Source organism: Jaculus jaculus, chromosome 18 (genome assembly GCF_020740685.1).
Source record: "Jaculus jaculus isolate mJacJac1 chromosome 18, mJacJac1.mat.Y.cur, whole genome shotgun sequence".
Taxonomy (NCBI): Eukaryota; Metazoa; Chordata; class Mammalia; order Rodentia; family Dipodidae; genus Jaculus; species Jaculus jaculus.
Window position 1 is genome coordinate 60,468,834 of NC_059119.1, and position 24,087 is coordinate 60,492,920.

The following is a 24,087-nucleotide window of genomic DNA, read 5'->3' on the forward strand; positions in this document are numbered from 1 at the left end:
TCTCTCCTCTGGGGAGTCACTGTCGTGAATTTCAGCGAATGCCCTCTACTTGTAGGTAGCATTTCCGAACATGGTTGAAGCTGATGGGTGCGTGGCAGTGATGTGTTTTTTCTTTCTTTCTTTTTTTCTTTTTGACGTGGTCCTGGATGGTAGGAGCCACGTTCGTGAGAGGCCGCCCATTTTCCTAGATGCGCCGCCAAAAATGTCAAACTGCACCATAAAGCTGAAAAAGACATTTCGCACACATAAAATATGTAATTAAAATGATGAATTATTGTAAGATAGAATATTAGCCTTGTGACATTTTAATCTGAACGCGAGAGCGAAGGAGAAAGAGCACAATCTGAAGCGCTCAATTAAATTTCGAATCCCCCCCTCCATTGTTATGAATAAATAGAAAAGATTCTGCAGCCGTCGGTGGAATTATTAATTGCAACTAGTGTGGAAGGTGCATGCACCATATCATGAAATGGAATATCATTGTTAGTGACTATATTTCTTGGTAATTAAGGCCCAGACTAATGATGCAAGTTTTCTCCAGCATGATTTTCATCTGATTATGAGGCTGCTTCATTAAGAGCACTCAGCCTAACGAGCTGTAGCTGTAATAAAGTAATTTTCTGTCTTGTGCTCTGATTGATAAAGAGTTTCTATAGCTAAAAGGAATTGAAAATATAATTATAATTAGAAATGGTTGAATAAAGTTATTACAGGATTGCTGAAGGGTACTGCAATTGACACCATAATGTTTTTTTTCTTTTTCTTTTTTTTTTGGAAGTGAGCATCTTAAAATTAGACTTTATAAAGCAACAAAACTCCTTTGCTAATAACTGGGCTGAATGTTGCTGCTTCCATAAAATGAACATTTAGATTAAAGGAAAATGAGACTTTCCCACATTGTTCTCGACAAGGAAAACATATGCAGGAAGAATGCCGTCGCCTTTCTTCCCAGCATTCTTCCCTCATGAAGTCAAGTTTATGAACATACTTTTTACTCCATTTATAATAATTTTCCTTCTGCCATATGTTGGAAAAAGATCTTTTTGATTAAACTGATGTCTTTTTAAGCATACAGTGTAATTTTGGAGTTTCTCCCTGCCAATGTGCAAAGAGTTAGACTGTCTGTTTATATATTTATATTTATGAAGCAGTGGGTTTCATATAATTTTTAAAATTGTATAGAGCTTTTTCTGTCTTTGTTATGCATTGGTTGATATCAAAATATAACTGGGGAGTATACAAGACTCTGGCCCCCTCCCCTGGGGAATGCTAATCAACTTTTTATCCTACAAACCTTATTTCTTTTTATGATGTTCACATTTATAAACCATGAAAACTCTGTTAGTACAGTCCTTGGTGTGTATGTCATTGGATATGTCTGCAATATTGACATATAAATTTATGGCAATGGTTTTATTTAGAATTAGCTGATATACTTTGTGCTCCAAATTAGTTTCACATATTTAATTTAGTCTCTTTTGTCCCATTTCAGCTCCCTGCACTGCATGAAAAACATACATATACTTTAAAGCTATATGGTTATGTAAATCTGTTTTATGCAAACTTACCCCAGATATTATTGAGTCTGGGATGAACTGAAGAGGAGATCTTCCTAGACCCACACATCCAGTGGATTATTTTAAAACCATGTTTTTACCTTGCCTCTGACAATTGGAAAGATTTAGAATTTTTGAGAATCAATTCTAGCATAGTACAGGATAATAAAAGCATGTTATTGGAATGCCATTAGTAAGATTAGAAAGGGGGAAAAAAGAGCAGAATTTTATTGGTTGTTCATTGAAAATGTTAGCTGTGATTAGTTACATAATCCTACATTAACCTGTAAATTAAAATTCCTTGGTGCAATTTGATGGCTGATTTAATTTTGTCTTTCTTTGTTTGCCGCAGGCTAATTCCATTATGAATTCTTTATACAGCCTCTCCCTCAGTGATTAGCAGCTTCCACTCAAGTTCTGATTACGGTTGTACACTTAGCATTACATAAAGCCGGGGATTAATATTCCCCTGAAGAATTGTTGCTATGGATCTGCTCTGTTCCTCCTAAGAGATGTTTCTGCAACTTCAATTGTCCATAAATTATGATCTTGGTGAATTATCAGTGGGAGTGAGCTGAGCTTAACAAGCTGAAGAGTGCGTTCTCAGTGAGAGAGGAAAAAGGCAAGGGAGAGAGAAAGGGTGCTCAATTATTAATTGTGAGGTTGAATCACTAGGCAGGGAGATTTTTCCCCATCTCCGTCTGTGTGGACAGGCACAAGCCAGAGGGAGGTTGTACATTAAAACAGCCTTTCAAATCTCTCTGTATTTACTGATGGAACCATGAGAGGCTCCTGGTCACCTGAAAGCGGGGACACAGCACGCCAGATCTGCCCACTCATATCACAGTCGTAGCCAGAGAGCACACTTTGTTTGGAGGGGAAATGGCATTGTCTTGCTTGGTAAAGTGTAATTTTTTTAATATTTGGGTACCACTCTTTTAAGAATATCACTAGCAGGGTGTGATGGCACACGCCTTTAATCCCAGCACTCGGGAGGCAGACGTAGGAGGATCGCCAAGAGTTCGAGGCCACCCTGAGACGACATAGTGAATTCCAGGTCAGCCTGGATCAGAGTGAGACCCTACCTCAAAATACCCCCCCCCAAAAAAAAAACCCCCACAAAAACAAAAACAAAAAATCACTGAGCATAAAAGCAGTATTAAAAGGAATTATTGACTGAAGGGTTTTTCATCGTAGGAAAAATTTTTCTCCAGGAGCTGGTGGTATTCCCAGGTCAAGTTGGTGTGTAGCTTTGAAAGGTTTGAGTTTGCTTTGCTGGTCTAAAAAAATTCAAGGTTTTGAGCGTGATGGGACATGCTTCTCTTGGGAAAGGGCCTTGCGGCCTATATTCAGGAAGGGTCAGGGTGGAGAGAGCGTGGCACTATACACACCTTCCGCTGGCCGTGTCCTGCTCCTCCGGAGGACTCTGGTCGTGGGCCATGCAGCCCTTCCCCTGGCCCAGACATGCCGGGTGGGTGTAGGCAGAGAAACCCTTTGGAAACAGCTGAGACCACCACGCTTGATAATCTGCTAGCTCTGGCAACCCATGTTCCACATTCGCATAATATATTGGGCAAGATGATTCTTTTTTCATTCTTTCTTCACTTCTCTCACTCAATTTCCTTTTCCCTTCTTATCTCCTTTTTCTTCTCATTTTCTTTCTCCCCTTGACTCGCCATCCTTTCTCAAGTTTCCTCTTATACGTATTCCTTTTGTGGGGGGTTTCTCTTTGTCTGTACCCATTCTTTCCCCAGCCATTCACCCACAAAGGGTTACAATACTAAGGACACGTTGGCATTTTAAAGTTGAAGCTAAAAGGTGAATGATATTGCTGCTTGGAAGTCAGCGAAGGGCAGGGTCCTGAGGGAAGTGAGATGAAATGACAGAGTCTGAGAAATGCACTTAGCAGAACAGACACCGTGGAAAGAATCTTTTCCGGAAATGATTGCTTCCCGGTTTTCCGACTGCCAAGCAGCCGGTCATTTCCCAAGGACAAACAATTCTGCTACTGGGGACGCGGTCCTTTTGGTCACTCTCATGGAGTGCAAACTGCTGAGCAGTTCCGCGAAGTGGGAATAGCGTCCTTTTTGTCAGATGCCTCTTCTCTGCACAGTGGTTTGTGGAAGTCTGAACACATGCACACACATGTACACTACACTTTCACATGAGCATTACACATGGGGCCCGCACACACACATGCACGTACCCATGCAATTCCTCTGAGAATGAAAAGCATGCCATTATTAAGCCAGAACAGCAGGCTATCCCTGGAAAATAAGACATGTGGTCACCTTAATCTTAGTGGGGATTAACAGTCAAGGTCCCTCAAGAAGTATCTTCTCAAGAATTTTGCATTAAAACACTTGCCACACTGGCTCTGATGGTACACATCATCTCAGCACTAAGGAGGCGGAGGCAGGAGGATCACGGCCAGCTTGGGTTCCATAGTCTCAAACAAAACAACAAAATAGCCAGAAAAATTGCCTGGCTTTATTTATTTATTGCCATTGTGTATCTAAGTGTCCCTTCTGCGTTAGAGAAATTTGGCTCTTAATAGGCTTTGCTGAACATCAGACCATCCTGTCTTCCTTGGGCTTCTAGTACACAGACCTGGGACCCTGATTTGCTCATCAAACACTACCTGGAGTTCTGGATGGAGGTGGGGGTGGCTGATGATGCTAAGAGAAAAGCTCTCTGAGAACTCAGCAGGGATGGCAATTGTGTTAGTTACTTTTCTCATCCCAGTGACCAGATACCTGATAAAAGCCTTTTAAGGGAGGAAGAATTCTGTCCCCTCATCTGGGGGACACAGCCCATCCTGGTAGGGAAGAAATGGAAGTGGGGACTGGCTTGCTAGGATGTGAGAATTTACAGGTGGGCTCTCCCACATCTCCTTGGATCAAGAAGCAGAGAGCCAGATCAGATGGAAGTGAACCTCAGCGCCCCCACCCCCCTCCCGCTAACACCTATCCTCCAGCTAGGGCCCCCCTCAGAAAGGTGCCATAACCTCCCCAAACAATGGCAAGAGCTGGGGACTAAATGTGCAAACGCATGAGTCTATGGAGGACGTTTCACGCTGAAACATGGTCTGTGGTAGGATGCGGAACCCAGGCCAGGGATGGGAGTGGGTGTCATAAGGACCAGGTGAGATCTTAGTGATAGTTCCTCGACACACAGTCTCTCCATCCTCCCCTAGAGATGCTGTGTCGGTTACTTTCTCTTTGCTGTCACTGAATACCTTACCGGAAGCAGCTTATGGTAGGAAAGGGTTGACTTTCTGCTTCCGGTTTCATGGGAGTCCATGATGGTGGACAGGCATGGCGGGAAGAGGAAACCACCACCATGTCACTGCATCAGTAGGGAGGAAGGAAAGACAGACAGACAGAGAGATGCATAAGTGGGGCTGGCTCATGAAACTTCCAAGCCCATCCCCGTTGCCACACTTCCTCCAGCAATGTTGACCTGGAGTTCTCTAGATAGTCTCAGGCTGGCCTCGAACTCACGGCAGCCTTCTTACCTCTGCCTCCCGAGTGCTGGGATTAAAGGCGTGCGCCACCACGTTCCACCTCTTAAAAGTTCCAAGGCCTTTTACTGTGCCACCATCCGGGGGTTAAGTATTCAAACCCGCGAGTCTATGGGGGACACGTTATGTTCAAAGCACCACAAGTACTGGAACAAGAACTGCTGGGGGAATCTCACATCATTTGGAAGACAGTGAACGCTCTCGTCAAGGCCACCGGTGGTGCTGGGGATCTTCATATTGCAGGCGCAGGGCTGGGGAGCAAGCGACGAGCCTTTGAAGCCCGGAAGACTCTTGCTGGTGGCGGCTTCATCTCTGGGATCTCAAATTTTGCTCAGGCTCCTGTTGGGCATGTGGAGCTTACTGAGCACTTGGGACAGAAACTCTGAAGCCCTTGGTGCTATCACTGTCAAAACGACAAAGGTGCCGTAGATAGAAATGTTTTGCTTCCTACAGAGCCCACGGGGTGCTCAGGGCCCACAGTGCTGTCTGAATGGTTGTCACAACCCCGAACTGCCTCCCTCCCCCTCCCCTCCCCCCCCCCCCCCCCCCCCCCCGTTCTGGAGAAGAGCCCAGGCCAACGTGAGAACTAAGTGCTGAAGGCTCTCCTGAGGAAGAGACTTGTTTTCGTGATGGTAGCCAATCTGACAGGAGTGAGATGGAATCTCAACGCAGTTTTAATCTGCATTTCCCTGATGACTAGGGATGCAGAGCATTTTTTTTTTTAGATGTTTATATGCCATCTGTATCTCTTCTTTTGAGAACTCTCTATTTAGTTCCATAGCCCCTTTTTAAAAAAATATTTTATTTTTACTTGTTTATTTATTTGACAGAGAAAGAGGGAGAGAGAGTGAGAGAATGGGCACGCCAGGACCTCCAGCCACTGCAAACAAACTCCAGATGTGTGCGACTGCTTGTACATCTGTTTTTTTTTTTTTTCATAGCCCATTTTCTTCTACCTATTTTTTTGTTTGTTTATTTATTTATTTAGTTTAGGTTTTTTTCACAATTTTTTATTAACATTTTCCATGATTATAAAAAATATCCCATGGTAATACCCTCCCTACCCCCCCTTTTTTTTGAGGTAGGGCTTCACTCTAGTCCAGGCTGACCTGGAATTCACTAAGTAGTCTTAGAGTGGCTTCGAACACACAGCGATCCTCCCACCTCTGCCTCCTGAGTGCTGTGATTTAAGGCATGTGCCACCACACCCAGCTGCATAGCCCATTTTTTAATTGGACTTGCCTTATCTGGGGATGAACCCAGGGCCTTGAATTACATATGTATGTAAGTGCTCTACCGCGGAGATACATTTCCAGCTTCAAGAGGAGTTTCCATAAGCCCATTGTAGGTATTTCATGATACACTGTCAAGGTTCTGTGTCCTAGGGCTGGAGGGATGTCTTAGTGGTTAAGACGTTTGCCTGCAAAGCCAAAGGACCTTGGTTCCATTCTCCAGGACCTATGTTAGCCACACGCACAAGGGGGCGCATGTGTCTCGAGTTTGTCTGCAGTGGCTGGAGGCCCTGGCACTCCTGTACTCTCTCTCCCCCTCTTTCTGTCAAATAAATTAATTAAAATAAAATGTTAAAAAATTAAAAAAAGATTCTGTGTCCTAACGGCCCTTAAAAAAATTGGTCCCAGTTTCGAGGTGACAAACTTCAGCTTGTAAGTTTCTCACCAAAGTATGCATTCTGTTTGCCCACAATTCTTGCACTAATGGGTTTCCATCACATATCTATAAATGGGTGCACTTTACCACTTGGATTTGTAACTGACAAATTACACCTGTTACTAGCTTTACTTATGCATCTGAGTGTCACCTAGTGATGAAGGTGAGCCCTGTGTTGGAAGTGACACCGCCTTCTGCAACTTTCTCCCTCAGGTGCTTGCAGAGGTGGGGGCGGGCCGAGGGGCAGGATCTGGTTAAGCGGGCACCCAAGGCCTCATGCACTGCGTGGGTGGCCCTGGCTTCAGAGGGAGGTCGCGTTGGGTGTGTCGTGTCTACAACAGTGACGGCCCACTGGGCACCAAGACCTCTTCAGCCTGCGTTTGGGGTGGCTGCTTTCCCCAGGCGAGAGGCAGATAAAGTGTTTTTTTGGAGGGTAGCGCGACAGAGATAGAAGTGACTGGCTAAGCTGCATTCCCTCCAAGTAAAGAAAGGGAATCAAAAGCGCCCAAGTGACCTCTTATCACCTCTTAAAAACAGCGGTTCATGGGTCCCGAGTGCCAGAGATGGTTCTTCCGCATGCTACATGCCAGCTCTGTGCACCCTCCCGGCAGCTATCGTGATGATCATCAGCATTGCTTTACTGATGAAGCAACCGAGGCGTGGTGGTGTTAAGAAATTCATCGACAGGGCTGGAGAGGTAGCCCGAGGACCCAGGTTCGATTCTCCAGGCCCCAGGTAAACCAGATGCACAAGGCGGTGCATGTGTTTGGAGTTCATTTGCAGTGGCTGGAGGCCCTGGTGAGCCCATTCTCTCTCTCTCTCTCTCTGTCTAAAATAAAAATAAATTTTAAAAAGTTACAAAAAAAGAAATTCATCTACATAAACCATAGTTCAAAAGGCAGATGAATGAGCTGTGGACAGTCAGTTCCGGTGCCTGTGTGGTCTTCGGTCCTTATACCGTAGAGATAAAGGCAGTGTTTGAACTTGAACTTGTTTGTTCTTAGGCATGGCAGACGCTCCCCTGCCATGTCTCCCCCTTCCCACTCGACATCAATGACTCGTCTCAGGGACTGAGGCGCTTCTCCACGGCCGTTGCTCGTTGGTGATGTGGTTTGCCCTCCGGGGCTCCTTCACAGCTCTGTCCCCACATTTCTGTTCCCACTGCCTCTCAGCTCTCACTGCTGCCTTCCTTGCCAGATGCAAATAATGACTGTACTTTTGCTGTTCCTTGTTTCTGGCAAAATGGGACAAAGAGGAGGGCACAGATAAATGTTCCTAAGGGCATGAGTGTGGCAAGCGCTGGAAAGAGGGAGCCCCGGTAACAGGCCCGGAGGCAGAGACAATTTCCTTGGTCCATTGATGTCTGTCCCAAAGAAGGGGGTCTCAGTGGAAGAGCGAGATTTAGATTCAGGGGATGCAGTGGAGGCGTAAACACGGTGTGTGCGTGTGTGTTGGCAATACAGAGCCTCAAGCTAAGTGCCTTCCTGTACAGGCAACCCCATTTAAGGGACAAGCTAAATATTTTCCTGCCTTGCCCTGGCCCCAGAGAAGGAGGGAATGAAAAGTCCAAACCCGAGGGCTCACAGTCTGTGGATGCTTCTCTTGCCTCCTCTTTCTCTCTGTTACAGCCCTACACCAAGTTTGCTTTAGGACCAAAGAAGCTGAATATTGTTCCTTTCCCTTTCCAGAAAGACCCGCTGTCAAAGTCCAGCCAAGCCGATTGCACGCGAGGAAATACAACTGATGAAGATGTAAACAGACACGTTGTTGTTTTCTTCTCTTCAGACTTTCGGTTTCTCATTTGGGAAGAGTCTGACTTAAATAGTAACTGAGAGGGGCTTTGGAGCGATTACAGTTTGAAGACTTCTTTTGGCTAACTTGACTTTTCTTCTTTTGTATCAATTCATTGGGCCGTGCTTATGATAAGGACTTTTGAACATTTATATTAAAAACCTTACGAGAGATAAGCTAGTTAAGACGAATAAGAAATGGGTCTTGCCTTCAAGGAACTTAGGATGAAACGTTTTAAAATGCGTCTTTGAGTCATTTGGAATTTGGAATGATTTTTTCATGTAAACAAAGTTCTAGCACATTGCAGCTACATAACACTTTATCGCCTGCAAAATATCATAAGCCCACGCAAGACAACAAGAGCCTATTCGGTGCCTTATGTAGTTGGGACAATACACTTGGAAAACATCTTGTAAACCTTGCTTTTCAGTTTTGTTCAAATCCAGAATTGTCATGAGCAGGATTTCGAACTTCTCCATCAGAAGTGAGGTTACCAAGGTGTCAGGGCAATTACTCTGCATCAGTCAGTCCCAAGTTTTGTACACACTTCATTTGGGCATGATTACACTTTATATTCCTAAACTATCTTTTGTGGACCAAATATAAACTGTGATAGGGCAGTGCAGCGTGCTGATGCTGTCTACAAGCTTCTCCTAGTTTCTGCAATGCTTTAAGCTTTAGCTCAGCAAATTGCTCATCTGTGCAATTATTTAATTATTTTATCAATTTCCCCCTGATTATTAAAAAGAATAAAAAAGAAGAGAATGAAAGTGTCAAAATAGTGGCTCGAGGCATGTGTTGCATCGAATTATCCTAAATGAGGTAGCGTCCTTTTTGGGGTGCGGGGAGCAGAGGGTGGGGGGACTGCGGCCTTTAAGCTTCAGTCAGGCCCGTAAGCTTGTTCAGTTGTGCAGGAAAAGACAGGGAGTAAGTCATGGCACAAAGCCAGGGCTGCCCAGGAAAGGCAAAGCGCAGTTAGGACTTTTGTACGATTACTTTTAGATAAGAACAGAACCTTCGTGCAAGTTTGTTTTTAATTTGCGTAGTTTGGACTTTCCAACACATTTTAGCATAAGGATAGAATTGGGGGTGCTAGGACTCCATGAGGTAGAGGGACTTAACTCTTTGACTGGAAGTGGGAGGCGGTGACAGTGGAACTGAGTCTTTGGCTGTAGAGGAATAACAGAGAATGCAAAGAAACCAAGCAGAGGGGGAGGGGGAGAGAGAGAGAGAGAGAGAGAGAGAGAGAGAGGAGAGTTTTGCCCAGGTATTGTATTTACTTTCGTTTTTCTGAGACAAAATACCTGACCAGAAGCAGCTTATGGAAGGAATGGGTTGATTTCAGACTTACAGCCTTGCAGGTCCTCACTGCATTTTCCCCACTGGGGAAGCTTTATCTCGGCAGGGAGAACACAGGAAGTAGCAAGAGGAGGACCTGGCTAGCTTTGCCAAGCTGGGCTAATAAGCCTCCGGGTCTGCCCACAGTGACACACCTCCTCCATCAAGGCCCCACCTCCCAAACTGCCACCTGCTGGGTCCTGAGTTCGCGGCTTACTCCAAGACACACGAGCCTGTGTGGATAATTTCTAGTACGAGGCCACATCAAGGCAGCACCAGTAGCTTAGAAGGGACACTCTTGAGGGCATGGGAGCTCGGCAGGCAGTGGGAAGGGAGCGTCTAGCTCAGGAGGGCACACTGTAAGTAAAAAGCATCAGGAGGTCTTACAGAATAACTTAAATCCTGTCAGCTCTGAGCGGCCGGTGGCATGTCCTTGTAAACCTATCATTTGGAAGGCTGAGGTGGAAGAATGGTGTTTGAAACCAGCTTGGGCTGTGTAGCCAGTTCCAGGCCATAGAGAGACCCTGTCTGGAAAAGCAAGCAAGCAAACAAACAAAACCACAAAACAGAAGTCAGAAGGACAAGGTGCGTACTCTCTAAGGAGGAGGCCGGGCTGTGCCTGATGGTGGCTCACAGAAGACTTCAGGTGTGTATGAATCTCAACCCTCAGCACAAAAGACTTTCCCTTTCAGCCCGAAATTGGGGTTAAGAAGGAGCATGTGCGGACCTCTGGGGCAATGAACTGCCAGAGGGCTGCAGACTGGCTGGAGGTTCACCGAGGAGAGTATAGGTTGAGACAGGTGGTCTTAAAATTCTAGGCTGAGCTCTGATTTAGATTTAACTCATTAGGCACATACTTTGGTGGTGGGGACCTTGAAACTTAAAAAGGAGGAAACCCGTTTTACAGTGCATATAGCACTTCACGGGGTGGTTCTGAGGCTCCAGTGAGGGAGGAACAAATGGGCTAGAGAGACAGTGGTGACTTGGAGAGTCGACACACTTGAGATTTGGCATGATTGGACTGTCAAGCTTAAAGAGGGGTCAAGAATGATTGGAGATTGGTAGTGGTATAATTGAAATAGGAGAGAGAGAGAGAGAAAGAGAGAGAGAGAGAGAGAGAGAGAGAGAGAGCAAGAAGAAGGAAAAAGATGAATTTTTAAACTGTGGAGCTTGGGATGGAGAGATGGCTTAGTGGCTAAGGCACTTGCTGCAAAGCCAAAGGACCCAGGTTCCATTCCCCAGGATCCACGTAAGCCCTATGCACAAGGTGGCGCATGCGTCCGGCGTTTGATTGTGGTGGCATGCCCATTCCACGTGCTGCTCTGTCTCTCTCTAATAAATAAATAAATAAAGATAATTAAAAAAAATGTAGAGCTTGATGTACCCATTGGGATGTTTGGTAGAGCAGGATGGGCAATATTTCCAGTGAGGAGAGAGGTCTCGGGTCAAAGCCTGCGCTCCAGAGTTCTGGGTATTGATACTTTGGGGTTTGGACGAGGACAGTGAACCAATGGGGAAGGAGGCAAGAGAATCAAAGAGTGCGAAGGCCGATGAGGAAAGCGCGGGCTTTAGGAATGGCGAGCGATCAGTGTGAGTGCTGGGAGGCGGTTCAGGGTCTCATGCGGCCATTAGCAGTCACCAGAGGCTCTTCAGCGAGTGGACCCCTGCAGAGGGGCCCTGTGACGGCTGCTGTCACATTAATTCGAATATCTCTGTAGCAGGAGTCACACAGTTAGGATGAGAAGTTGAGAGGAAGTTCAGAAGAGCCAGCGCGAGGGGGAATTAATTCAGTCATCATGGTTCGGGAAATGTTTAACTATAAATTTTGTGAGCTTAAAATAGATAGTGTTTCCAGGAGTCAGAAGTCTCAGTAATCAGCTCAAAATGCCTGGACGGGATTGCCCTGGGCAATGGGAGGAACAGAGCTGGAAAGGATGCGTTCAAGAAGCGAAGATGCCAGCTTGTGGGCACCTGGCTGTTCACCAGGAGGGAGCATCTGGGGGAGCAAGGGCGATTCAGAGGAAGGGATCCCAGGCTTTGGTGCTCTGTACTGGGTCGTCTGATATGGCAACAGTCCGGGAGACAGCTGAGGAGGTGCCGAGTCCAACGGGGGATGAGGTCTTCTGGAGTTCCACAGGTCTGAGGAGTTCAGTCAGTGCTCACATTGCCATGGACTATCAACTCACTAGAAAATGGAAGGGAACAGGAAGTGAAAGAAAGAAAAAACGCACCCCCCCCTTCCCCGAGGTAGGGTCTAGCTCTAGGTCAGGCTGACTTGGAATTCACTATATAGCATCAGGGTGGCCTCGAATTTACAGGGATCCTCTAACTTCTGCCTCTGAATTCTGGGATTAAAGGCATGTGCCACCACAAGTGGCTTGATTAACTTTTTAAAATTATTATTTATTTGACAGAGAAAGAGGGAGAGTCAGAGAGAGAGACAGAGAGAGAGAGAGAGAGAGAGAGAGAGAGAGAATGGGTATACAGGGCCTCAGCCACTGCAGACTCCCTTGTGCATCTGGCTAATGTGGGTCGTGGGGAATCGAACCTGGGTCCTTTGGCTTTACAGGCGATCATCTTAACCATTAAGCCATCTCTTCAGTTCAGAAATGCCTCTTTACTGAAGGCCTGTACTGCATGGCTTCCTGGAGAGATGAGGCCAAAACGATGTATTCACCCTTGAAGGGGAACTGGTGAAAAGCCAAAGAAACTGGTGAGTCCAAGTCCAGCTTCGTGAACCAGCGAGTTTATCTGGGTCATTTACAGGAGCAGGCGTGTCAGGCATCTGGCACTAAGGAAAATCCCCACCCGGCGTGGCTGATGACCACTCAGAAGCCCTGTCATCCTGCAGCTCCCTGCCCATCTTTAAGGCAGCTCCACCAGGGTCCCGTCTTTGCAGGCAATTGTTGACTGCTTACATCACCACGGGGAAGGGCCCTGTGAGTTCTGGGACTGTCAGAGCCTGCTAAGCCTTCTAAGTTTCGTTAGCTTCCCGAGTACCGCGCGTCTTACTCCTCCCTCCAGGAGGGCGTGCTTCCATCTGAGGGGGTCATGACAAAGCTCATCAGATTTTCTAAAAAATTTATTTTTGAGACATAGAGAAAGGGAGAGAGAGGGAGAGAGAGAGAGAGAGAGAGAGAGAAAATGGGCGCACCAGGGTCTCTAGCCACTGCAAACTAACTCCAAATGCATGCGCCTCCTTGCGTACCTGGCCTAACGTGGGCCTTGAAGAATCGAACCTGGATCCTTAGGCTTCACAGGCAAGCGCCTTCGCTGCTAAGCCATCTCGTCAGATGTTTTAATCCTCACAGGCACCCTGTGCTGGTGGGAGGCATTGCGTCCTCTGTAGAGATGAAGAAGGCCAAGGCTTGCTTCGTTGCCTCATGTCTCCTGGACAGGTCATGGCTGTCACGGGCTGTCCATCTGATTCTCACCCAAAGCCTGTGTTTCCTTGTGAGAGGAGCCGCAAGCTGACATCATCAAAGCAGGGTCTCCCAGGGGTTACTAGATAGTGGCGATGATGGGATTGTGTATGTCAAGTGTGGAGAAAATGGCAAGTGTGGCATTGGGAGGGAGGTCTGGAAACGGATAGGTAGCGGTGCTGGATCAACACCTCACACGGTGACACCACGCTGTGATAACGACGTTAAACAAGAAGAGTGGGCTTTGGGACTATCGGGGAAGTTAAGATCCACTTAAAAGGCAATGGAGCTCCCAGCCAATACAAACACAATCCTTTTCTGTTCTCATGTCTGCCAGGATCAATTCTCAAGGATGAGCCCTGCTTTAAGAATTGTGATTGAAAGTTGGGTGTGCTGGTGCACGCCTTTAATCCCAGCACTTGGGAGGCAGAGGTAGGAGGATCACCAAGAGTTTGAGGCCACCCTGAGACTCCATAGTGACTTCCAGGTCAGCCTGAGCTAGAGTGAAACCCTGCCTTGCAAAGCCAAAAAAAAAAAAAAGAAAGAAAGAAAGAATTATGACCTCTCTAAGTATTTCCGAGGAATTCCAACAGTCTTTGAACTCCTGAGTCATTTACTTAAAACAAGCATTGTGACATTATATTTCCTCTCAACGAAGGGAGCACCTGAGAGTTTTGTAGCAAACCAGTGGAGACGGTGTTCTATTTTTCACACCCGGCAGGCCAGTGAGAAGGTAACTCGTACATAGTAGTTTGGCAGACAACTGCTCTTCATCACTGTTTGTGCTGTTTTGCTTCAGATTTGATTATGAACTCTTAAACGGCCAGCAGTGTGACCTTGCTGCTCTGAGTGGAACTGTTTCCTGGGTACCGGTAAGAAGCGGTTGGTGTTGGTGAGCACAGGCTCCTCTGTGTTGTGTTTTTTGGTTTCTATGGTTTCTATGAGGTTGCTGTATAGAGACCCATTGAAGCCAGATTCAGTCCAGCTCCATAAAAATAACCTTGGCTAGGGCTGGAGAGATGGCTTAGCAGTTAAGGAGTTTGTCTGCAAAACCAAAGGACCCAGGACCCACAAGAGGGTGCACCCATCTAGAGTTCATTTGCAGTGGCTGGAGGCCTTGGCACACCAATTCTCTCTCTCTCTCTGCCTATTTTTGTATCTCTCTCTCTCAAATAAATAAATAAAAAATAAAAATATATAAAAAATAAGCTTGGCTAATTGCCATTCCAATTGCACTTGGTCTGAGTTCGGCCTCTTTTATTCTTAGTCAATTTTCCCTTATGCAAAAAAAAAAAAAAATTACAAACAATGGGTTATAAAAAATTTATTTTCTTCCTACGGAGAAATTTCTTAAATTTTTATAGTTGTTGAACTTTGAGCCTCTTTATATACTAAGATCAATTCTATCCAACAAATTGCATTTTATGAATTGTTCAATAGAAATTTTTAATAATAACATTTTACTTTTTGTTAGCATACATAATAATGGATTCCATTACAGCACTTTATACATTTATATCATTGTACCCTGATCATATTTGTGCCCTTTCTGATCTCCTTCTCCCTTCAGTTAGTCCCCTTCTGTTTTCATGTCATACCTATGCACATGCATCTACATATGTGTGTATGTATATGTATATATGTATACATATACATACATATATACCATGTCTAGAGTCTGCACATGAGAGAAAATGTGTGATAATTTGTTTTTCTTTCCCTTCCTGTTTGGGCTCTTTCTTCTTCTCTCACAGTCTGCCTTATACTTTTATGTCATTTATTATCTATCCATCTATATTTATCATCATTTATCTATAATCATCATCTATCTATTTATTTGTCTATATCTATTTATCACCTATCTATCATCATCATCTCCATCTACCTATAACCATCATCTATCTGTTTATCATCTATCTATCTATCTATCTATCTATCTATCTATCTATCTATCTAAATATCTATCTATCTATCTATCTATCTATCTATCTATCTATCTATCTAAATATCTATCTATCTATCTGTCTATCTATTGTGTATTCCACATCTGAGAGAAAATGTGTTATTTTTCTGAGTCCAGATTCTCCCATTTAACATGATGATCCAAGGGATATAATCTCATTCTTTGTAGCTGGACAAAACTACATTTTTCTTCTCTGTCCATCTGCTGATGGGCATCTAGACAGGCTCCACATTTGGCTACCATGGCTGGTGTAGAGGTAAATATGGATCTAGCAGGTGTCTAAGAGGTATGCTGACTTAGCAACCTTCAAGTGGGGTTACAGCTGGGTCACATGGTGCTTCAAGTTGTAGTGTTTCTGATGAACTCCCATTCTGTTCAGTAGACTGTTTGGTCATGTTTGGAAGATAAAAATGCCCTAGGTACAATTGACTTACGTAGAGACATTATCCTTATATATGTATACTTTTTTCTTTTTTGGTGGTAAATTGGGAGGTGGTGTTCCAAGAGAAGTTATCTATCCCTGTCTTCTTAGCTAGGCAAAAGAATAATCCATTAATCTTTTCAAAGATACTTTCTGAGTATTTCTTAAGGGCAAGGATCAGTTTTGAGACCTGAAATTATAATAGGAAGTGGACGGGCAGAATCCATGACCATGGGTTTCTGGTGGGAGAAACAGTGTTGTTTGCTCCTCTTCTCTCTCTGTCTCTGTGACGCAGTTGATGGGAAGATGGCGGCTCACGGTCTTAAGGGAAGTTCATGATGTCACTGAAAAGATGGCCGAGCGGTGGCCGGGCATCACAACCTGTCGTAGCTGGTGGGAAACAGCAGCAAGACAGTGAGGGGAGCTGGGCTCTGACCACCCTAAGCCCACCCCTCATTGCACGCCTCCTCCAGGAAGGCCCCACCTCCCCAGCTGCCACTAGCTGAGGACTGTGCATTCAAAACACATGAGTTTTCGGGGGCCATCTGGATCGAATCGTCACACAGATACCGAAGAGATAACCAGCTAAGCATATAAGTGACTATATAATGTCATACATATTCTGAAGCAAAACGCACAAAGGGGACAGGGGAGAGGGTAAGTCATTCTTTTCTTGGTGTGATCTGGGAAGCCTAAGATGACCCTTGACCTGAGGTCACAGTCCATAAGTGGCAAGGGATGTTTTGCAGGTGATGTTTGATTTTGCTCCAATGTGGCATTTGGTGCTTACTGTGAGGAAGATGTCATCTCCGTTTTCATACAAAGTAGGTAGAGGCAGGTAAGTGACATAGGAGGAAGCACACACAGAGCACGGTCTTTAGTCAGATTGCCTTGGCCCAGGTGCAGCATTTAGCCCCTAGCACAAATCTGACCTGCCGGGAAATTGTACCACGTAACCCAAGAGCAATGGCAGAGGGGGCGTGGACGGTCACGGCAGTACTGGGTGGGCTCAGAGGTGCCTACCTCTCGTTATGGGAATGGAGTTGGGTATTCACTGGTCCTCAGAAACTGAGCTGAATCTTTGAGAACTGCTGACCTTGGGGCATACCTAACCATCTTTATGTGAGGCATTTTTTAAAAAAAAAGTCTGAAACCCACCTTCCTTTAAAATGATATTTACCAATCCCTCCCCACCAAGTCCTGACTCAGGTGTTCAAGAAATGCTGTGAAGTAACTGGCAGGAAGCAAAATGCATAATGTGCCTTTTCGTGCTTTTCCTTTTCAGTCAGAGAATTCAGGCTTTCTGTAGCTCCCTCTGGTAAGAAAACATCCAAACATGTTCAAAACGGAGTTGTTATCTTTCACTTTACCCTTGAGCCATGCAAAGAAAATACAGTGTACTGGCAGACATCAATTTGCTAACACTCTCTCCTGCATTTTAGCTGTGCTTCTCCTAGGAAATGGCCCCTTTCATCTCTAAAAGGGTGTTTTCTGCTTTGTATTTTGGGTCTGCCTCTAGGAAGCATGTGGTCTAACTGTTAACGTTATCCCACTGCATCCTTAAATAAACACTGCTCGGTAAATGCAGAGCCTGAAGTCGCTTCTGGCTTGTGGAGAGGATTTTTTTTTTTTTTTTTTTACCTGGCGTGTTCAAGAAGCTAGAATCCTGAGCTTTGCAGAGGACGGTGCTCCTCACCTGTGGCAGACTTCGATCACCGGTCCTGGTATTTTAAAAATCCTTTACTCATTTATTTGAGACGGGGGAAGGAGGGAGAGATTGAAAACGGGTGTGCCAGGGCCTCTTGCCACCGCAAATGAACTCTGGATGTAGGTGCCTCTATGTCAGTTTGGGTGTCTGGTTTTATGGGGGTACTGGGGAGTTGAACCTGGGCTGGAAGGTTTTGTGAGCAAATGGCTTTAGCCACTGAGCCATCTCCTTTGCCCAGTTCTGGTAGTTTTTTATTTTGTTTTTACATTTGGGCATAGTCTGTAAGGTTCTTAACTCATGATAGCCACTGCTGACTGTCACAGGCTCTCAGATACAACCTCGTTACCTTTCACGTATCAAGGGTTTCCTTGTTACAACTGCCTTTCGTCTGTCCACTGGTTTCACATATTTAAAACATACTCTTGTTTTACTCAGTAAAATGCTCAAGTATAATAGAAGCATAGTAGAATACCCTAATGTGTTTTCAGCACAAGAGCTGGGCACGTGGGGGCGTTTTTTAAAAATTGCTTTGTTCATACTTCTGTCTCCAGGTTGGGGAACAACAGGACACACTTCTGGTTTCTGACGAGACATTTTCTCCACCCTGACAATCAGTATGGGCAGCAGAGGATCCATCAGTTGGTGCAAAGCTGTCAGAGGGCCAGCCTGACTGGGTCCTCATGCCAGGGAGGAGGTCCAGTGGCCCACATTCCTGAGAACAGTGAGGCAAGTCTCTCACTCTCTAAACCCAAGGGTTGCCTGCCGACCTCACCCTTGGGAGGATGCATTCCAGCCTTGGAAAGAAGACTGTCTTCCATAAAGCCCTGCCCATCATAGGACTGGACCAGCCCAACTGGGCAAGACAGGAGGCAACTTCCCTCACGGAGACCTGGTTTCTAGCTGCCAAGAAGGAAATTTTTCTCTGCATGTTCAAAAGTAAGTTGTACAGATATTTTTTTGGAGGCACTTCATTAGTTTTGAACAGTAAATGCTCATAACTGGAACTAATGATTTGGCAATTGTCAGTCTAATTTCAAGTAGAGCTCAGGAATCTTGTTGCTAGAGAAGTAAATGGGGAGGCCTCACATCAAGCTCAATAGTGCTTTGAATGTTCCCAGGGTATATTTTCCCCCAGGACCTGGGATAACTTAGAAAGTAGCAGTTCATCAACAAAATCCGTGTTTATATATGTTTTACTGCAAGGGACCCAAAGTATTTGGAGATGGCGTCTTTGTCCATGTTTGCCCGTGAGAAGTGACATAGTGAAACTTTGCCAGGGTGCCTCTGTCTAACTCTGAGCCAGGGGCAGAGTGGGGCACCAGGGCAGGGGTAGAATAGACCATGGATAACACACGGCCCCTGCAGGTGACCTGGCAACCTGGCAGTCTGTGTGGCATCTGCCAATATCAGCGCTTGGGCCATTGTCTGCTGTGATGGGCCACGATTCCTGCACCTTTTACCATCCAGTCATGCAGCAGATGCCAGTGACGGGCCACGCTGAACCTTTATGCAGAGAAACAAATACGGACGTCGTACTGGCCTCACATTTCTCTCCATCTAAATACAGTGCAGAAACACGCCCATGTTTTATTCATATTGGGAAGCAATTCAGCAGGGCATGAGAAAGGAATGCCTGAGCTTTCTGAAGCCCGTGGAGGCCTTTTCTAACCCTGGTAGGAAAGAGGAGCGGGCCGGGGAGGGAAACGCCCTGGAGAAGGTGCCAGAGTCGCTGCATCTTCACAGACATCCAGGGGCACCCGGCTTCCTCTCCTTTCTAAACCCTCCTCCTGTGGGTGGGCCGCACCGGGTTCCCGAGTGAGTGCAACACAGGAAGAGAAGGTGATGCCACACAAACAGAACACAGGTGACGAGCCTTTGATGAGAAGGATGCCCAGGAGGCACTGAGGGGTGGCCGGGTAAGGGGCCTGGGGCTTGGTCAGTCTGGACTGTGGCCTGGCTTTCCTCTCTTTGCCTTGTCTCGATAGCACAGCACCTGAGGCAGCTGTGTCCCCAGCCCGGCCCCATTCTGGGAGCAGCCCCACGTCACTCCTTAGACCTCCATGCCAAATCACTTGTTCCCGCTTCCCTTTCGCTTTCTGCCCCTCCTGTTGCCCCAAACAACTTCTTTTCCAGCATAGAGTCTAAGATCCAGTATTAAACACACTCTTTTGAACAGGTCTCGTCCCTTGACCTGCCATACTCTTTTGGTAAGATCTCTCCCAGCTTTCTGATACCTGCACCCAAGCAAATGACAAGTGAGAGAGCAATCCTCATTATGCCTCACACTCCCCATGAGGCAGGCGAGCTTAGGGACTTAGGGAAATAGCTTGGCAACCTGGATACTGCTTGGTTTGGCAGTAAACACACCACTTTTCTAATAATGCAGCTATTAGCAACCTGGAACCCTGCCCCCATCTACGTTAAGCTGCATGGTATACCTGCTTTAAACAATGGACCAAGTCTTTCTTTCTTTTTCTTTTCTATCTTTTTTTTTTTTCAAGGTATGGTTTCACTGTAGCTCAGGCTGACCTGGAATTCACTATGTAGTGTCAGGGTGGCCTTGAACTCATGGCAGTCCTACCTCTGCCTCCCTAGTGCTGGGATTAAAGGCGTGTGCCACCACACCTGGCAGGTCTTTCATTTTTTTAAGAAATATTTTATTTATTTATGAGAGAGAGAGAGTGAGAGAGAGAGGAAGAGACAGATAGAGAGAAAGAGAGAATAGGCATGCTAGGGCCTCCAGCTACTGCAAATGAACTCCAGACACATGTACCCCCTTGTGCATCTGGCTTACATGGGTCCTGGGGAATCAAACCGAGGTCCTTAGGCTTCACAGGGAAGTGTCTTAACTGCTAAGCCATCTCTCCAGCCCCATCTTTCATTTTTTGATAACCTTTAAAAAAAAGTTTTAATTTCATTTATTTGAGACACAGAGAGGGAGGGAGGGAGAGAGAGAGAGAGAGAGAGAGAGAGAGAGGGAGGGGGGGGGAGGGAGGGAGAGAATGGTTACTCTAGGGCCTCTAGCCGCTGCATATGAACTCCAGACGCATGTGTCATCATGGGCATATGGGTTACATGGGTCCTAGGGAATCGACCCTGGGTCCTTTGGCTTCACAGACAAGCGCCTTAGCCATTAAGCAATCTCTCCAGCCCTGATAACCTTTATTAACTCTCTTTGCATGCTCACTTTCTATTCAAACATATTCCAATATGCATCTGGGATTGGGAGACTGGGCGGGGGTTGGCAATGTAGTCTGGACTGGTTTTGGGTGCATGCACAGTAAGACAAACGGTGTCCTTTGAGTGAACTTTTAGGGACAACCCCCTGTTTACCATCTTATGCCTTTGCATGATCGGGTGCATGCCTGGTCAGAGTCAGGTGCATCATGGGAGAAGGAACGTGTGCAGTAGAGAAGAGTTTATATAAGAGTCTGCCGATCAAAACAAAAAATGAGTCAAATTATGCCACTTAGTCACTAGCTCCTTCTGCTCCTGACCCCATAACAAGAAGGCTCCGTCTGTGACCAGGACTGTCGTGTGTCCTCACACTCCGTTGTGTACCAAACCTGTATTTTCACTTTGCTCTTGATCAAGTTTCTCGCTGTTTTACTTTGTGTGTGTATCTTTTCTGTTTTCTTTTAATAAGGCACCAAGAACTTTGGAAACACCCAGAGACCATCAGTTACAGGAAGATGCATCTCAAATGGGGACGGGCACTGCCCAGCAATTGTCCCCACCCACCCTAGAGGTCAGGCAGGCTCACATTTTCTCGCGGGGTTTTTCACTGGCTCAGTTAAGGTGCAGCTGTTGAGCTTTGCTTTATTAAGTTTGGCCTAGTGATAGGCTCTGGGGACAGAGCAGTGAACAGATGATGTGGAATGCCTATGGGTGAATACAAAGAGCTACACAGGGGATTTCCATGAATTGACAAAGGGCGTGGCTGGCTCCGTTATCTGGGTTGCTTTGGGAAAACCTCACTGGGGAGACAAGAAGGAACCCACAAGTACCAAGCAGAGGTAACAGGAGACGTAGTCACAGATGAGATGGGGCTTGTCTTGGTACAGGCCATGACCTTGGGAGCAAAGAAGAGAGAGGAATGGAGCATGAATAGATACCTATGGGTACAGAGTTGCAGGTAGAGGGAGTTGGAGGTTTGGGAAGCTGCATTTGATGGCTCTGATTTCCACGAAGGAAAGAGCATGTGGGAGGTGTCTTGTGAGTGGTTGAGAGAAGTGGGGAAATTTTGGTAGGTCACTGAGTGAATGGGGATGGAGCTGACCTAAGATAAGAGTGAGAACTGGAGGTTGCACTTTGGCTCCTATGCAACTTGCCATGGCTTTAATCTCCCCCAGCCTATGCTACATATGGGCGCAGAGAAGGTAGACTCTGGCATTAACCCTGGGATGCTGCTTTTCCTATTGGATTTGGAAAAAAGGGATAAGATGCAAGAGAAACAAGACTGCCACCGAGTGATTCGTTTGGCAGTGAAGCATAGAGACCAAGCTGGTTGAGTATGAGAGCCGAGAAAGGCGTGATTCTCCATGGGGCCAAGGAGCAACTGTACCATTAACGGTCCATAGACATTTCCTTTTCTATGTTAAACAAATTACAGAGCTCGGAGCCCGCTTTTATAGCAAGGGGAGACATTAGCTCGAAGCCTGGCAGGCCAGGTGATCTGAAGGAAGTTGTGTTTGGAGTGAGGTCGTTTTGCCTAGATGTAGAGATATTTTCTAGGAAGGCCAGAAACAATAATCTTGGAGAACAGAGAAGGAGAGAAAGGGTAAGAGGAAGTGGGCCAAAGAGAAAGAGAGAAGGGGGGCGGGGGGAGGAGGGAGAGCGAGAGCATGTGATTCTGTCTGTGCTCAGTCATGCTGAGGTCCAGGGACACAGGCTTGTCCAGCCCAAGTATCGCCACTTACCAACTGCAACCTCTGCAGGAGACACTGTGGTTTTCAGGAAGCTCTGCTTTCCTTTCAAAGCTCACACTTTCTTTTAAAAATTTCATCATGCGAAAACAATGGACACTTTGTAATTCAGTGCAAACAAACGTTGGTAGATAAACAGATTGTCGTCTTTCATTATGAAACAAAAAGTTTCCCAAAGATATAACCTTTCCTCAGGATTGGCAGGTGTGAAAGCATGCACTGGCCAAATTCTCAAGGAAATTGGAAGTTTCTGTCAATGGAATCTCCTAGAGTCTTTTGAAGCAGCTCCAATTTTCCACTGCCTTGGTTATTTTTCTTTGTTTTGTTTTGTAAAACTATTTTATTTGGGCTGGAGAGATGGCTTAGCAGTTAAGTCATTTGCCTGCAAAGCCTAAGGACCCAGGTACAATTCTCCAGTACCCACATAAGCCAGATGCACAAAGTGGCACATGTGTCTGGAGTTTGCTTGCAGTGGCTAGAGGCCCTGGCATGCCCATTCTGTTTCTCTCTCTCTGCCTCTCTCTCTCTCAAATAATAAATAAATAAAAAGACATTTAGAGACAGAGAGAATGGGCATGTCAGGACCTGTGGCCACTGCAAACGAACTCCAGATGCATGTGCCCTCTTGTGCATCTGGTTCACGCAGATTCTGTGGAATGGAACCTGGGTCCTTGGGCTTCACAGGTAAGTGCCTTAGTCTCTAAGCAACCTCTCCAGCCCTCTTTTCTTTCTCTCTTTCTCTCTTTCTCTCTTTCTCTCTTTCTTTCTTTCTTTCTTTCTTTCTTTCTTTCTTTCTTTCTTTCTTTCTTTCTTTCTTTCTTTCTTTCGTGTGTGTGTGTGTGTGTGTGTGTGTGTATGGATGCATGATGTATATGTGAATGGGCATACACATGCCACAGTGTGTCTGTGGAGGTCAGGCCCTCCCCTTCCACCTTTCTTGTTTGCCACCTGCAAGGCTGGACCAGCTGGCCTGTCCACACTGGGAGATTCTCCTGACTCAACCTCCCATCACTAGAGGTGTGTTTGGATTATGCAGGCATGCACCACTTTTACACCCTGTTTCATATGGGTGCCAGGGGTCTAACTCTACTGGTCTGCGGGATTGTGGAGCAGGTGCCTTTAACTCCGAGCCCTATCCCCAGACGTTTACTATTTCTGTTTTATTTCTTGGACTGAAATACTGTCAATACAGCTTGTTTCATTTTGCTTTTAGCCATTTCTAATTAGGTGCTTGAGGAATAATTGCTGATTGATTATTTCTTAGCCTTTTGCTCTTCTGCCTAGGGGAAGCTGAGGGAGTGGCCTTTAAAGATAAGATATTAATTAGTAAAAAGAAACATATTGGATTAAAAGTCAGTGATCAAAAGGTTGAAGATGGGCTGGAAGGATGGCTTTAATGGTTAAGGCGTTTGCCTGCAAAGCCAAAGGACCCAGGTTCGTTTCCCTAGGACCCATGTTAGCCAGATGCACAAGGTGGCACATGCATCTGGAGTTCATCTCTTTCTCTGTCAAATAAATAAATAAATAAGCAACTAAAAATAAAATATTTCAAAAGGTTGAAGATTCTTTGAATAAAACAATGTTAAATAATTTTTTTCTTAATGCTGAACTTCTGAAAGATTTGATATACTCGGGAGAATTAAAAATTTTCAAGTTAGATTTAAGCATGCAGTATATCGATATCTTTTCTTATTGGCAATTAAAATTATATATCTTTTTGAATATAGGATTTGTTGTTATTGTTGGAGCCTGGTATTCCACAGAACACACTT